This window comes from Poecilia reticulata, chromosome 3 (assembly GCF_904066995.2).
Source record: "Poecilia reticulata chromosome 3, P_reticulata-male-v2, whole genome shotgun sequence".
In the NCBI taxonomy this organism is placed as follows: Eukaryota; Metazoa; Chordata; class Actinopteri; order Cyprinodontiformes; family Poeciliidae; genus Poecilia; species Poecilia reticulata.
In genome coordinates, this window is record NC_088832.1 from 7,320,079 (window position 1) to 7,336,559 (window position 16,481).

The 16,481-nt window shown below is 40.9% G+C and overlaps 1 long non-coding RNA gene across 1 annotated transcript; it reads right to left on the minus strand.

The window, feature by feature from the left end:
* Positions 1-5,279: 5,279 nt before the first annotated feature.
* LOC145551066 (uncharacterized) lies at positions 5,280-16,382 on the minus strand. The gene is made up of 2 exons (XR_014086843.1): positions 15,355-16,382; positions 5,280-6,419 (listed from the first exon to the last, which is right to left on the minus strand). It is a non-coding gene; the product is annotated as an uncharacterized LOC145551066 (long non-coding RNA).
* Positions 16,383-16,481: the final 99 nt, after the last annotated feature.

Genomic DNA, 16,481 nt, shown 5'->3' on the forward strand with positions numbered 1-16,481 from the left:
GATTTGGGACCAAAGTTGCAACATTTGTTACATTTTCAGCTGCTGTGGTTTGATTTCACACTGCTCTGTTGCAAACTATTGAAACCAATTGAAAACCCTGTTCCCCTCCTCGCCTGTGGGGGCCGTTTCCCCAAGAACTACTAAAGGAAACGACAGGAAAGACATGAGCCCAACTCCCTTCTTCACAAAATGTAAACAAAACAGGAGTAGCATCATATTTTAGCGCTTGTAGCATTTCTCTCCTGTCGTTGGTAGGAGATGAGGAGCCATTTCTCTCTTTCGCCCTCGAATCGATGGTTTGTTTTGGGGTTTTCTACCCAGAATGCCCTGCGATACATTCCGCTTCCTGCTTTTGGAGCGGTCTTATATGCACATATAATTTCAAACCACACTACAGTTCACTTAAACCAAACTGAGACTGAGGTTCGTAGGCGGACCTGAGTTTGCTCTTTTTGGTCCACAAACGAACAGGGGTTTCTATGCAGACGAACCATAGCTCTGTTAAAGAGGCCTAGGTAAGGCTGTTGTGAATGCACCTGTAGTCTGAAGTCTAAAAATCCTCCAGAAAGCCTGGACATCTGCTGATCAAAGCTACTTAGAAAGGTTATGGGAAAGTTTGTCTCCTTGGATATATTTGCTCAGAATTACATGTGCACATTTCGCATCCTGCACAGACTGGACCAGCCTGTCGCTGTAAGACCGCAGCCTGACTGCATACAGGAACAAGCTCAAACAAACCAGATAGGCGAAGCTCCCAGGAGATTTTTTTTATTATTATTTAACCCTTGTGTGTGCGAGGACTGAGGCAAACGTAGAGGACTATGGCAAATGATACAAGTTTTACGTGTGTGGGGTCAGTTGGACCCCATTTCTAAATACAAGGGTTAAGAAATCTCCCATCCCTGAGTAAATCCCTTTAGTATTTAGTATTCATCCCAGTGCAGTCAATGCGCTGACCATGAACCCTGCTAGAACATGTGAAGTGGGATGCAGAACATGGCAGCAAGCCAGAGGGTTGGAAACCGTTTTATTTTTTTTTTTGGGCAATACGCCAGGTGAGCAATTTTCATCCGTATGATTGGGTACCATCTTTAGGGTCTGCTTTCATCTGCTAGTTTAGGCAACACTGACCGAACAATCCACCAGCTGCAGGAAGTAAAACATGTTCATTGTTTACTTCTGCTCAGGCAGAAACTCAGGAGGCCTAGAAAAATTATTCCTCACACAAAATATCCAAACCGTGGAAAGATCAAGACAATCTGTCGGTGTCAGGGCACCGACAGATTTAGCCCTGAGACAATTTGAGAATTAATTTTTTTGCTTTTCTGCTATTCTGTCATCTTGCCACTCTTCAACAAAACACAGATTTGGAAAGTTAACTACATCTTTCAATATCACTGGTAATGATATTACTGTTAATGTAACCAAGGACTTTTATGTATTATTTTCTCGTTATTAATGCTTTTTTCCCCCTTTCTTTCTTATTTATGAACCATATCAACACAAACGCACTATGAACACCAAAAGGACCACAATGGACTCGATTTGTTATTGGATTCCCCCCCTCCGCCTGCATATTCAGTTTTGCTTCTGTGTCTGTTCACTTTGTCTTAATCCATTTGTTTGATTCGTTTACATCAACAACCAATAGTTGTCCCATGAACAACGTTTTTCACCTGAGCGGTGGATCTCTGAGGCTCCTCCAGAGTTTCCTTTGGTCTCTCGGCTGCTTCTCTGATGAAAGCTCTTCCTCGTCAGGCTTTTAGTTTGAAATCTCTCGCCTTGTTTCGATAGCTCCATTTCCATTCCAAATGTGTGCAAAATGTCTTTGATATAATGTTGAAAAAAACACAACTGAAGTGTTTCCATTTTACAAGAATGCAATTGATTTCACACGATAAGTTTGTTCACGCTATAAATCCTTCAAAATCACGACGTGCCATCTTCCTCCTTCCACTTCCTGTCGTTTTTTCGTCATTTCCGCCAGCGGTAACGTTCTCTGAGTGTTGATCACGTGACACATGATGCAAAGTGTTTTCATTGCGGTTTTATGAAATACACAAATTTTGTTGCCGCCTAGTACAAAAACTTTTTTATTGAAAACCTTGAGTTTTCAATTAAAAAAAGTCCACATTTCTATTAAGCAAATTAATTTCAGTTTTTCCAATTTGCACAATTTTACAGTGAATGGAGCCACAGCTGCTGTCTTCCTTCCTTCCTCTAGTGTTTGAGCTCTGTCCTCTCGTCTTCTTCTTTCCCATTGCTTGTTCGTTCTTTTATTTCATTTCCAAAATCCTTGATGCCTTTTTCTCACTCCTTCTTAACACTCTCTAAATAAACCACTGAGGCCTTCACAGAACCCGCTCTTCAGATTTTTATTTGTAAAAAAAAAAATGCTGATAACTATATCTTTTGCTTCAGCTGAAAAACTGTTCACCACTGTTTGATCGCATTAAACCTCGGTGATCGGTTTGCGATTGCAACGTGATAAAATTTAGCGAAGATAATTGTATATTATTCACAGTTGCAAAAAATAAAATAAGCAGATTGTCTCTGAAGCAATTACATTTTTTCCACGTCTAGATTCAAGAATCACAATAAAAATGTAGGCAAAACAACCACAAGGTGCAAATCAGGCAGACCATCTGTTATTCATCGCGCGGCAGCCTCAGGCTGATTATGTGTCCTGTTAAAAGTCTCGTTCTCTGAGTAAATATTTCCTATAGTGTAACACTGCAGCCCGTGGAAAACATCCAACGGCGTCGTCCATCTGTCTTGAATCACCGTTAGATTATGAGAAACCAGCTTGTTCTGATGTGATCCTGTAATGTCTGCTTCACGGAAAAACGCCAAATCTGAGCTTCATTTACCTTTGCTATGGTTACAGCGTCAAACCTAACAGCACACGAGAGAAGAGTCTGTGGGTTTGTGGGTGCTCCCTCCAGAGCACGCACGCACACACGCACACATGCATATACACACACATATATTCGTTCATAACAGCATGTCGGGCTTTTTGTGGAAGTATAGCAAAGGGAGATGATCTTAAATGTGGTTGTGATGAATTATTGAGCTGGTGGAGACGGTGGTACACCAGTAGATCTGAACTGATGTTCTGTTTTTTTTTTTTTTTTTAAGTCAGCACTCTTTGTGATTCAAAACCTACAAATTTTTGTGGGGCTGAGTCTCTTATCTTGACTTTGACATTTGCTGCATAAACCCCCCATTTTAGTTAGCATACACCGGCTTGCAAAAGTATTCATACCCCTTAACCTTTTCCATGTATTTTCACATTACAGCTGCAAACAAAAACATGTTCATGACATGTCAAAGACCAACACAAAACGCTAAACAATTGTGGAGATTGGAGAAAATTATGTGCGATTAAACATTTGTAACAAATATAAAACGGAAAAGTGCAAAATTATTCAGCCTTCTTTTCTCTGAGGGCAACCAGTTGTCTTCAGAAGTTGCTTGATGACGTGCTAGCGACTAACCAGAGTCCAGCTGTGTGTATTGATCATGGAGTCCAAGGAAGGTCAGGGAAATGATCACTGATCAGATACCGCAGTGGATGATATGGACTCATAACTTTATCACGATATTTTGTTGTATTATTGTGATGATTAAAATTCCTATTATATATATATATATATATATATATATATATAAATAACGTCTTTTTTAGTTGGCTGTATGACTGACTACGTGACGCAAACACAAATACTGTTTGAAAACATTCTCAATAGAAAACAGTCTCATTCAAGCTGGCAGCCACTGAATGGGATTTATGTCACTAAGATTCACAGTGTAGCTGCATTTAACCATATTTTCGAATTTCAAATTGGAGAAGTATGAAAATAAAGTCAAAATAATATGAAAACAATTGTAATATGAAGAAAAGACATTATTTTGAGAATAACCTCAAGATTTATTCTCAAAATACTATAAATTTTATATTGTAAGATTTCAACTTTATTCTTGTAATTGTATTATTTTCTTTTCTTAGCGTGGTCCTAAGACTCTGTCATAACATAGTTACATGTGCCTGGAAAACATGTAATACTGATCAAACCTTTTTATTCCCTTTTAATTAATCCATATTAAAACAAACATATTGCTGATCATAACTTGTTGTTACTGATGGCCCAGTTGTTCCCCGTCCTCCACTCTCCCACAGTGTCAGGACCAGAGGCCTCCGTTAATGGTCCTCAGTTCTCCAAACACTTTAAGTCTCAGTGATATCAACAGAATAAATAGAAATCATATGTGCTCATTGCTCCAGAGCTGTGCTTGGTAACAGTACAGTAAAATATGTTTTCTTTAGTTGGTAACAAGTAAAAAGTGAGAAGTGCTCTGGTGGGAGTTTGCTTCTGGTATTTCAGTGTAACTCTTCCTCACAGGGGATTTCTGTGAGCTCATTACTGTACATCATGTCTGGAGCTGCAAAGACTCTCATTAGCTTGCAGAATAAATCTATCTATTGTGCTTCTAAGAACAGTAGAACCCGTGATCCTGCATATATAAACAGCATAATAAACAATGACATAAAGGAGCAGGTTTTTTTGGGGGGTTTTTCGGTGCTTTTTGCAATTCCTGAATTCTTCAGCGTGTTTATCCGTTTATGCTTCTTGATTATTATTTTTTTTCCTGCTGCAAGCATTCATTGTCATTTTCTCTGCTTATGTATTTTACAGTAATCACACATTTCGGAGCCAATGGATCCACACCACATTTCCTGCAAAGGTTTATGTTGCTCTCTGTTTTGAAGCAGACTCTCTCTTCCTCTAAAGCTATAGCAGCTACCTTGTATAAAAATGTTTTCTTTTTTTACATTTTTTTTTTTTTTACCAAACTGTTGTGACAGTATAATCAGTGGGAACAAAATCGGAGCTCCTCTGCCTTCTCCCAGTGCTACCTAGAAACAAGCAATCAGAGCCAGGAGGCGGGTCTGAACGTTGTCAATCATGGTCTATGTAGCAATGCTAATTGCCCCTTCCCGCTCACCCCTATGTCCAGCTAGCTGCCACGCTGGTCGCTGGCGGCTAATAACTCAAAAACATGCTAACTAGTCTCCCCACTCAGTTCCTTCAGACTAGCCAGCAGTAATTAACAAACACCTGGTGGAAATGTGAATCTGCTGAGCTCATTATAAGAGCTACTTCTCAGTGCAACGCGGGCAAAAACGTTGTTAAAGTGTTAATAGAGGAGCCATGTTGTGACGACTTCCTGAAGGCGGAGTTTCAGAAAGAGCAGGAGTTTCTTAAAGAGACAGAGGCCCAATTTCAAGGCGTTTAATCAGAAAGAAAAACTTCTTTCAAGTCATATTTGATATACATAGCATTTTTATAACAATTTAAAGGTACCATATTTACTTGATTGTGCTATAAAATGGCACTATGAGCCTAGTAAACACATAATACTGTAGAATATAGAATGAAATGATTTTCATCGGGGAATGGAGCCGGGGATAGGGGCATGCACCTGGATTCACCTGAGAGCGCTGACTGATGGAGAAAGTAGCTGTTCCTGATATTTTCATATTCGGCCCACTCTGTATTTGCCCTTCCGGGTCTTCGCTATATGCCGCTCTCCATGCTGTGTGTGTTTTGACAGGCGTGGAGGGGGAGGGGGCTGATGGATGTTAGACGTTTTCAATCGGGAGAAGAAAGAAGGTGAGAACAGATAAGCAGGAGAGGAGGAGAGAGGGAGAGACAAGGTTGGCAGACGGAGCCGAAGATGCGCCGAGTGGGGAAAGGCAAAAAGGCGAGGACAGTGCTGAAGCAGCTGTTTTCAGACATGTGGAAGCCGGTTGCGCGTGCATGCCTGTGTGTGTGTGAGTGTGTGCAATTTGGCCAGCATCCGGCTTTAGCTACAACTTCTCTGCTCCGCCACCGCTACCACCCTCCCCATCAGGTTGATTAATTGTGAACAGAGCCAGGTGCGTTTCTCTCCCCACAGAGAGGTCAGGCATATGGCACATTGGAGAGCCAAGCAGTGGAATTATCATATCAAACCCGTTCCCCCCTCAAACACTCGAGAGAGCGCGTGTCTAAGACGCTGATTCTGAAAAAAAAAAGAAAGAAAAAAGTATTAGGAAGATCAAGGTGCTGAAGCCTTTTCTGACAACCACTGTTAGCTTTGAGATTATGATGTTTTCTGGAGCCGGGCTACGCAGGGGCTGCCGGACCTTTTCATCTTCCTGACTATATCTGTCCTCTCTCCCCCTCTCTCTCTGTGCTGCTGTAAATTATGCATGGAGCAGCACAGCCAATTTCCCAAATGTTAAAGCCGGCAGCCTCCGAGGCACGGTCCCGACCTCTGCCATCCGCCGAGGCCGGCTGTAGATCTTCAGGAAGGCAGAGCTTGTAGGAAGCGTGACGGGGTCTGTTCCAGGCAGCGATTAGACCAATCGGGACCTGGAGGGACGAGTACAGCGTTTGAGCCGGTAGCAGCCTTTCTGTGCTTTGTTAAAGGTGAGCGCCGATACAATGTAATGTGGGCAAAATCAGAGACTGGGAGTGTAGTTGTACATTCACCTCAGGAGAAGAGGCTAAGCCCGATTTTTTTTTTTTTTTTTTTTTTTGTGGTGTCGACATTAGAAACGTTGTTTTTAAGACGTATAATGATCCGGGGTTTTATTGGGGTTTGTTTTGACAATTCAAGTGAAGGTTTCCAAATTTACAAACTGTGATTTAGGGAGCATACATACCAGCCCTGTTTGGCCCACTTTAATTGAACTTTGGTTCATTTGTGGAAGTGTGAATGCGCAACCAAACTTTTATGTGGACCAAAAAAGGTGAATTCTGACCCGTCTATGAACCTCAGGCTTAGTATGGTTGAAGGGAACTCTGGTGCTGTTGGAATGCAAACGTAGATGCCGAGCGGACTGAAGACCGCTCTGACAGCAGGAACCAGACTATAATGCAGGGAATTCTGGGTAAAAACAACCAAAGCAAAGGTGCAAGTCTAGCACTGCGGGGAGAAATGGCTCGTGGTCTTTTATCCGGGACAAAGGAGAAATCCTACAAGGCTACAATCTGAAGCTACTCCATTTTTGTTTACATTTTGTGAAGAAGGAAGTTGCGCTCAGTGTCTTCTTCAGAGATTTTTCAATTAGTTTGGATCATTTGATGCAGTGCAGTGTGAAACAGATCCACATTAGCTGAAAATGCAACAAATGGTGCGATTTTGGTCCCAAATGGAGCTGAGTCTACCAGACTATCAGGTGTGAAAACACCTTTGAAGTAAATATACTGCGGGACGGGAATTAATGGGTCGCATCTACTTGCTAGTCTGGTAGACTCGGTTTGATTTATGACCAAAATTGCATTTGCTTTTTCATTTAGTTTGGTTTTCTCGAACAAACCAAACTAATTGAAAAACCTGTTCCCCTCCTCGCCTGTGGTGGCGCACCAGGAACTTCTGAAGGAAACGACACAACAACAGCTGAAGACACTGAGCTCAACATTCTTCTGCACTAAGTATAAACAAAAATGAAGGAGCGTCGGATTTTAATCTGACTTTAATCTCAGAATTAGGAGAAAAAAGTCAGAATTCTGAGACTGAAGTCAAAATATTGAGAATTGTGATTCTACAGATTTTTTCAATGACTCTAATCCTCTTCCACAAGATACACAAGAATATATATATATATTTTTTTACCATTTGTTATGTTTAAATCGAACATTTACTTCATGTAGGCCACAACACACATATCTTCAAAACAGTTTTTGAACCAACATCTCCCTCTGTTCCTTCTGTCTACACGCATCAAAAGAAATAGAGTTTGTTTTTTTTCCTAGTTTTTTTTCTTGGTCTTAAAGGCAAACCAACAAAATGAGTTTTATTCTAAAGGGTATGTTTAATTCATTTCCATTAGATAATGCCGCTCATGTGCTTGCCTTGTTAGCTTGTTACTCTGCCTTTGAAGCAGCCTTTGCCTTCAAGAGGCCCTCTGCTCTCTCATCGCCACATCTCATTCAAAGTCCCTTGTGATCAGCTTCGCAAAGCTACACGATTCTGCATAAATTCAAACAGGCAACCATCGGACGTCATTAATGCATTTATTACAACAAGCAAACTTGTCGTCTCTTTCTGGGGGCAAAAACTCAAACATCATTAGAAGAACGGATCCTGCAATTTGCAGCAGCTAATTGCACCTTCTTTTTTTTTTTTGCCCGAACGGCGACAGGAAGAGAGGGAGACCGCCTCAGTGGCAGTGTGAGAAGAAGCCACAGTGTTGGTATGAAGATGGATGTCAGGGAATGCTACTGATTGGAAAATGAACCAAGGAATCTGTGAAAACCATTCTGCTATTGTTGTTTGTTTTGTTGTTGTTTCTTTATTTTCTTTTTTCTTTTTTGAAAGGCAGTGCTGTTTTTAAGCAGTTCAAACTGTTTCCAGAAGGATGGGGATGTAGTGAAAACATTTCCAGGATGAGATAAGAAAGAGCACCAAGCTGTAGACGAGGTAGTCCAATCTCACCAGCGGTTTGGAGAAATCTTTTTCCTTTTCTCTGCGCTCAGAGAAACGCGCTTAATCTTTCAGTTTGTTTGGGCGTTTTATTCCCCAGAGGTCTAATTTAGAACGAAGTGATCTGATTAGCCGAGCTCTCCCAGAGACCCCCTCATGGGAACCACCACCGATGGCACCACTTGAATCACAATCACAAAGATGCATGGACACACAAAAAAGAGATGCGTTCTTAATCTTTTTCTCAATTCACATTGATCGTCTATTTTTTTTCCCAGCTCCTCCCTGTTTAATGGGACGTTTCCTCATAACGTTCTGTTGTTAGTCATAGTTCCCATTAGAGTGCATTAGTACTTTCAGTAAACTTGCATGCTTTGCTGCCATCACCATCATGGCACCATTTCATCTTCTTTGCAGCTGAGAAGCTCTTCCATATTAGTGGTGGGACTCGATTAAAAATCTCTTATTGAGTTAATTGTGGGGTCTGTAATTAATTGAAATTAATCACATTTAAAGCGAAAATCACATTGACAAAATAAATATTTATAACTTAAAAACTGCTTTGCTACTAAATTATTGAAGAAAATGGACATATGAGCTGAACAACAAACAACGTTAATGTTGTTTAACTGTTATTTAGGTTATTAAAACATCAAATTGGTATAAAGTGCTGTAACACCAATTCAGCTTTCAAGTTGTTCAAGATCCTCTGATCATTCTTTTCTTTATTAAAAAAAACAAACAAAAAACTGCCAGGAACCTTTTAATAGGACCTCTCGTTAAATTTACATTTCTTCAGTAGCGTTCCACATGCTGTAAAAAGTATCCCAGCAGTCTGCATTTGATTAACACCATGAAAAAAAAAAGAGAACTACTTTACCGCATTAAAACCATTTTAAGCCATAATATAAACAAGGTCATTATCTGCAACCTACACTGTGCACCCCTGGCTCCCAGCAGGGCCCTGGAGCTTTCAAAGGTATTACAGCTGAGCAGTCGCGTCAATGCAAATGTGTTTTTGTGTTCTGCCCCGTGGGAGTATTTGTGTGTTGTTGTCAAGTGATCTTAATGTCACCGTGCGCGGTTGAAGAGATTGTTGTCTACAGCGGTGTACGCCGGGCGCCGCGCGGGCGCTGATGTCTATTTATGAGCAACAAGCTGACAAGGACATGACTGAACACACGGCACGTGTTGCTTATCTGCAGCATTACTCATTAAAACACAATATGTTTTACAGAACGGCGGAACGGGAGGGAAGAGGCTCGATGTTGGACTGCACCGAGTCGCGCTGTGTGCAGCGTTCGGTCGGTGATGCACGATGGAGACGTCAAGCGGCAGAGTGGCTATCAATCAATAGGCACGATTAATATGATCACGTTATTCTTGGGAGCTAAACAGACTGAGGGACGGCGTTAATCTACCTGTCAGCTTCCTCCAGCTCTCACCCCCCCGGCCCTCCCCACTCTCCTCCGGCTACAACCGCGACCGTCAGTTTGATATTTGTTTTGTCTTTTTGTTTTTTCTTCCTCCTCATTCTGTTACTGCTGAATCATTTAACTGAGTAACAACTATATCACCGCCGTGAATCATTACACAGGGTTCAGGGGGGCCTGGCGGAGGGATGGGTGAGGGGTTAGTTATGCTCCCTTGCTTCCTCTCCCTCTCAGCCGATCTTTCTTTTCCCCCCCAGTCACTCACTCACTTAGACACACACACATACACACACCCACCCACGTTGAATTTCACCCCACACACCTCCGAGCGCACCAGCCCCATCCACTTTTTCCACCTGGTGTGGGAATATAAATGATCAATTTCCCCAAGTTGAGGTAGAAATGCTCATAGAGGAAAATTAAATCCCATGCCTGAGGCTGATGGGATATTTATCTCTCCGGGTTTTATCTACTGCTCTCTTCTCTCAGTAGTTGGCACATTTTCCATCAGTGGCTTTCTCCTTCAAACAGTTTGCACTGTGTGTGTACACCGAGTCCCCGTTTTCCTCTCATGGCAAGTCAATGTGTATTTAATTTTTTTTTTCTTCCCTCCGTAGCAGACGCACCTTGGACCTCTGATCTTGCTTAGAAGTTGCAATTGCGGCGCACAAAGCCAGGGTGTTTGGTACATTTTTAAAGACAAGTGCGCTGATTGTTCAGAGGCGAAGACAACCAAGTCCTAATCGGCCAAGGCGCTTTCAGGCACGTAAACAGTTGTTTATCGTTGGATGGAGTCTGCTCCCCGATTCCTGCAACCAATCAACTTCAAAGTAATTATACTCCCGGCTAATGGTAAACATGGCTACCTGACGTCTTTGGGGATGGGAGGAGGGGTAGAGGTGGCTGGTGTTCATTGTTATTGCTTTGTGCTCTTGATTTCATTGGTGAAGATGCTGACAGCTGCCGGTATCAGCAGGTAGTTCAGGTGATGAAGCTAGTTTCTCTCTCCTCTCGTCGATAGAAAGCAGTATTGATTGGGGGCAATGATGTGGAGGGAATTGAACTGCAGGGAGCTGTGGGAGACGGTGGATGTCCTACACCCCCTGGCCCCCGTGGGTTTGTCAGCTTGGCTGGCTTTCAGGATCTTGGTGATTCTGCTGGCAATCGATGACCTCTTTAAGTAATGCCTACGTCTGCACAGACGCATACGTATGACATGCTTAAGACAGCATTAAAACAAGGTTTCTAAGAGTGCTAAAGAACTCCTACAGGCATCAAAACCACTTACTGACACTTGGCAATTGAAGAAAAAAGATTTTCATACTTTATGTGATGGATGCCTTTCTGAGAAAGCCTTCTTGGTAAGTCCGTCAATAGGTCACATGCGGTGCCATGAGAGTATTTGTCCCTTTATCTCAGGGGTGTCCAAAGTCGGTCCTCGAGAGCCGGCATCCTGCGTGTTTCAGTTCTCTCCCTGGTTTAACACCTAGATCAAATGATGGCTCATTAGAAGCCTAAGAAGAACATTGACTTGCTGAGAAGGTTATTTCTACCACCAGGGAGAGAATTAAAACATGTAGGATGCTGGCCCTCGAGGACCGACTTTGGGCACCCCTGCTTTATCTCGTCTGTCTTTGATTTCTTTTGCCACGTTTTTGTTTTGAAATCATCAAACAAAAACAAATGAGAAACAAGCGCTAAATTGTTTCTCCGCCATTAGAAAATTTAGCACTAGCATGACTGACAGTGCTAAGACCATCCTCCTACCTCTGATTGGTTGTTTTTCACTGGGCACAGTAGCAGTATTTCAGGGAGGAAGTGGAAGAGATTGATCTTTCTACAGATTATCTGTCTCATATTATACAGTCATGACATGGTGACAGTTTTAACAAACGTAAAAAAATATTTTTGTAAAACTTTTTGTAAAAGTTACATACTGCAGCTTTAAGAGAAAATGCTATCCAAGCTGACTTTCCCTCAGAGTAAAAGTATTTGTCTCCGTTTCATGAACTTACTGCAACTAATCAAATCAAATAATTTTTTTGAAGCCAAACCAAGGCCTGAAAACTGCTTTGGCTGTAGAGTCAACAAAACTTTAACACAAACCTTAGCACAAATTTCAAGACCCGTGCTGAATAAGATTATTCTGTCAGGATCCACGTTTGGGCACTGACCATCCTGGACTAAAGGAGAGCTGAGTGAATTAAAGCTTCCTCGTCTCTTCTTTATATGCCCAGGCTCAAACATAGTGAATTGAGAAAAGTTAATTTAAATTAGTTTAATCAAATATTTAATTTACATTCTCCAGTTATATTGGCTTGGTAGATTAGTGAGAAAACACTGAAAATGGACCGAGTTAATTGAACGCCCTGCAGGCTAATCTTTATTTCTTTGTTAATCTAAACCTGGGGGCATGGTCGTGCCATGGTTAATGCAGTTCAGATGCCTCACAGGAACGGGGTTGTTGGTTTAAATCTGGTCGCTTAAGTCCCTGCCGAGGCCTTTTCATGAGACATTTGCATATTGTTCTTGTACTGATTTGGTGTCAACACAAAGAGAGGAATGAATGACAACAGGTATAAATGCTGACATTTTCCTCAAAGCCTTTATATAACTCTCTGAATTATCTCATGTTACACAGAAGTTTGCAGGCAGAGCTGCTTCTAAAGGTGCTGTCTACCATCTACAAAAAAAATTACAATTTTATACCAGTTCACTATGTTCACTATCACTATGTTCTGATCAGCCTGTGGTTCTAATGAGGTCTAGTGAAAGTCCAGCAGGTTGTTTTGATACTACATCTTAGTTCATGAACGTTGTTGGTTATGGTGTCTCTCATCTTCCCCTTGACAAAACCCAAAAGATTCTCTTTGGGGTTCAGGTCAGGCGATACCAGGTACTGATACCTTTGGCGGTGTGGGCAGGTGCCAAGTCCTGCTGTAAAATGAAACTAGCATCTCCATAAAGTTGGCCAGCAGAATGAAGCATGGAGTGCTTTAAATCTTGCTGGTATCCGCTTGGACTAGTTTTGGACTGGATAAAAAATAGCGGACCACTGACATGGATGAAGAATGGGATGCCATTCCACCGCAATATGTGACCAAGGTGGTGGCCGCCAAGAAGAGGAAGTGCCAAGATGTGGTTGCTTACAGTTCTTCCAAGCAGTACTGAGGCAGCTTGATAGATTGATCTACTCTTTGGTACCAGAATGCCTTGTTTCTTCAAGCTTCGATCAGTCAATTCAATAAACAACAGCAGACAAGAGTCGGTACCTCATTAAGCTGTTTGGCATTGGTGGGAAGGATTTGGCAAAATTTGTCATGGGCAACACCCACATTCTGAACTTCAATACTCAATTCACAGATTAAATTACCTTATAATTTATCCCCAAGAAGTTCTTTAAAATCAAATGAATTTTCGACCAAATTCAACTTCCATACTTATTGTGGTAGATATATATTCAGCTACAGTCACAGAACTGGTGTGTTTATGGTATCTATAAGTAGACTTATATAAGTCTATAAGTATAAGTCTGAATTTCGTCCATTCTGAAAAAAAAGGGGCAATGTTAGATACACATGCATGGGAAACAGGGCATATATAAACTTAATTTTAAAAGGTTAGATTATTGTAACAGTGATAACTGTAAAACTGCACCGGTTTCCAGTTTGTAAAAAGATTATATTTAAATTCTCAATGATGGTCTAAAAGGCTTTCAGGTAAAATATATTTCAGATTTATATAGTCAGGCATAAAGCATCATCTGTAACCTGCTCACTCAACTCAGTGTTTTTGAGACCAGAACTAAAAGGGGACGGCATTTAGTGTGTAAACTGTGTGAAGAACTCGCTGAAAACCTTAAATGTGCCGTAAGCTGCTGGTTCATTTATACCAAGAATAAAAACATTGCTATTTAATAAGGTTTTCCCATAAAGAGCTGTAAATCACTTTGAATTACCCTGTGTATGAATGGTGCTGTACAAACAAACTCGATATGCCTTCAGAACTCCCCAATTAGTAAACAGAGTCCAACTGTGTGCAATTTTAATCTCTCTATAAATCCAGCTGTTCTGTGAAGGCCTAGCTGGTTAGTATGTTGGGGAAAATTAAAAGAAAATAGAGGATCAAGGAATATACCAGACGGGTCAGGGAAAAAGTTTTGAATTTGTTATAAGTCAGGGTAAGGGTTTAAAGTTCCTCCCCAAATCTTTGAACACATCGCACAGCACTCTCCATAAATGTAATAATAAATAAGTAAACTGTGAAGTTTTCCTTCCGATTTACAATTAATTATATGCTTCTTTGTGTTGGTCTATCACACTAAATTCTAATAAACTACACTGAAATCTGTGGTTGTAATGTGGCAAAAGGTGACTAAAAAGTTATCAAGATTTCTGAGTTTCTGACCCATTTTCCTCATTATAGGTTTGACTATACATTTTTTCTTTACAGTGTGTCTGTAACTGCTTCACTACAAACTTCACTACAAACTTTTTCACTACAAACTTTTTTTCCTCCAAAATTTTACATACAAATGCTGCATTATAACAATGTGAAAAAATGTTGTAGAGATTTTTGCCAATTAAAAATAGAGAACTGAAAAAAAAAAAATCACATTTATTTAAATCTGATACAATCTGGAACAAGGCTTTGACAGAATGTAGAAAAGTGAATACTGTCCAGATGCACTGTAGATTATTGTGAAGATGTCAGTAAGGTTTAAGATATTGGTTTGGCTGAGAAGTAAAACATGAGTAGGTTTGATCAAATACAGAAATAACAGATCAAATAAATCCACTCAGAGTAGAAGATGACAAACAACGTCGAATTTAAATATTTGATGTTTCCCATCTCGTCAAGGTTCATAAGGTTTTATTTTATGTGAGCAGATTTTCTTACATATTGGCTGACATGCCGCCAACATGCCCTACGCTTTCTATATAATTTTATTCAAGAGCAAACCGATACTAAGTCCCTACCTCATTTATATGCAAATTCATTTTTATTCCATCACTCCACTCTCAGTCAGACTTGGATGAGGATGTATTTTCCGATTGTATTGTTTTCGGGTTATGATGGGCCTCGGGGATTTACCTGAGGGTGTGTGCTCGGTTTTTATGTTTATGAAGATTGATTCTGCTACGACTCTTTTCTCCTCTTCCTCCGACTTCATAAGTACAACCGAGCTCTTAACTTGTTTGTTTTTTTTTATTTTCAAGATTTATTAGCACTTCTTGTTTGCTTCATAGCCGCTGCTGTATTTTTTGCCTTTTTACAACATAAAATATACTCTCTCCCAGCCGGTGCTAAAGCCGTCTTCCTGTCAGTAACCCAACGACTCCCTCAAAGCTTCCACAAATAAGACGCGTCTAGAGAAGAGAATCACTTTGCACATTATTTCCCCAAAGTTGAAAAATAATGATGGAATTTAGCTCAGCTCCCTGACCTTTGCCTTGTAGCAGATCGCCCAAAAGCTTTATCTCCTCGCGGCTGCGGTCAGCTCAGGAACTTGTTCACACGGTTCTGCATCCATCAGGACCGCAACAGTTTCTCCCTCATCTATGTCAATAAACACAAACAAGGTGAAAGGCAAAAAAAAAAGAAAAGAAAAAAGAATCAGCCGTGGGGGAAGCCGCTGCACTGCGCCTGGCTCTCCTATCCGTAAAGGGACAAGAAAGGTTACATTTTTCTGAGCAGACTGAGCGAACTACATTTAATGAGAAAGGATAAAGCACAGGAAAGGGCTGTGCAAAGTGAAGCCACAGCACATAAAAACAATCCCCCTGTAATCACACGGCACAGACGGAGTTCAGGTTGGCAAATTACAATTAAAAAGCAACTGAAGTATTAATTCTAATGGGTTTTGACATACTGTTGTTCAACATGTTGTTTTAAAAAGTAACTAAAGGTCATTTTTAAATTTCTGAACATTTTACTTCACCAAATCAAAAAGAAATATTGTACAAACTGAACTATTTTTGAATATGTAGCTTTCGGTGAATCATAAAATCTGCTGTTTTCCTGATTAATGTCTGCGTCCTCGATCCATCTTAAAGGGGCAGTACTGTGTAAAATATTATAGTTTTAGCTTTAGATAATGTTATGTTATACATTCTTTCATACATGCTTGAGAAATCCTCAAATCTCCCGTGGCAACCATTCAGCTAGCTGTTACTCATTGTTAAAGGGTTGAAAGAGGGGCCATGTTGTGATGACTTCCTGAAGGCGGAGTTTTAGAAAGAGCAGGGGTTTCTTAAAGTGACAGAGGCCAAATTTCAAGGTGTTAAATTACAAAATAAAATTTCTTTCAAGTCATATTTGATATGATGAAGGAAACATAGTTACTTGATTGTGCCATGTGCCTGCAGTGGCGGAGCTAGACTTTTAAAGTTGGGGGGGCCAAGGGGGGGCCAGGACTACCTCTGGGGGGCCAACATTTAAAATGTCCGTCCGTCCGTCCGTCCGTCCGTCCGTCCGTCCTCATCCTCCATCCTCCATCATCATCCTATCCATCCATCCACCATCATCATCCATCCATCCTCCATCCATCCATCCATCCATCCATCCTCCATC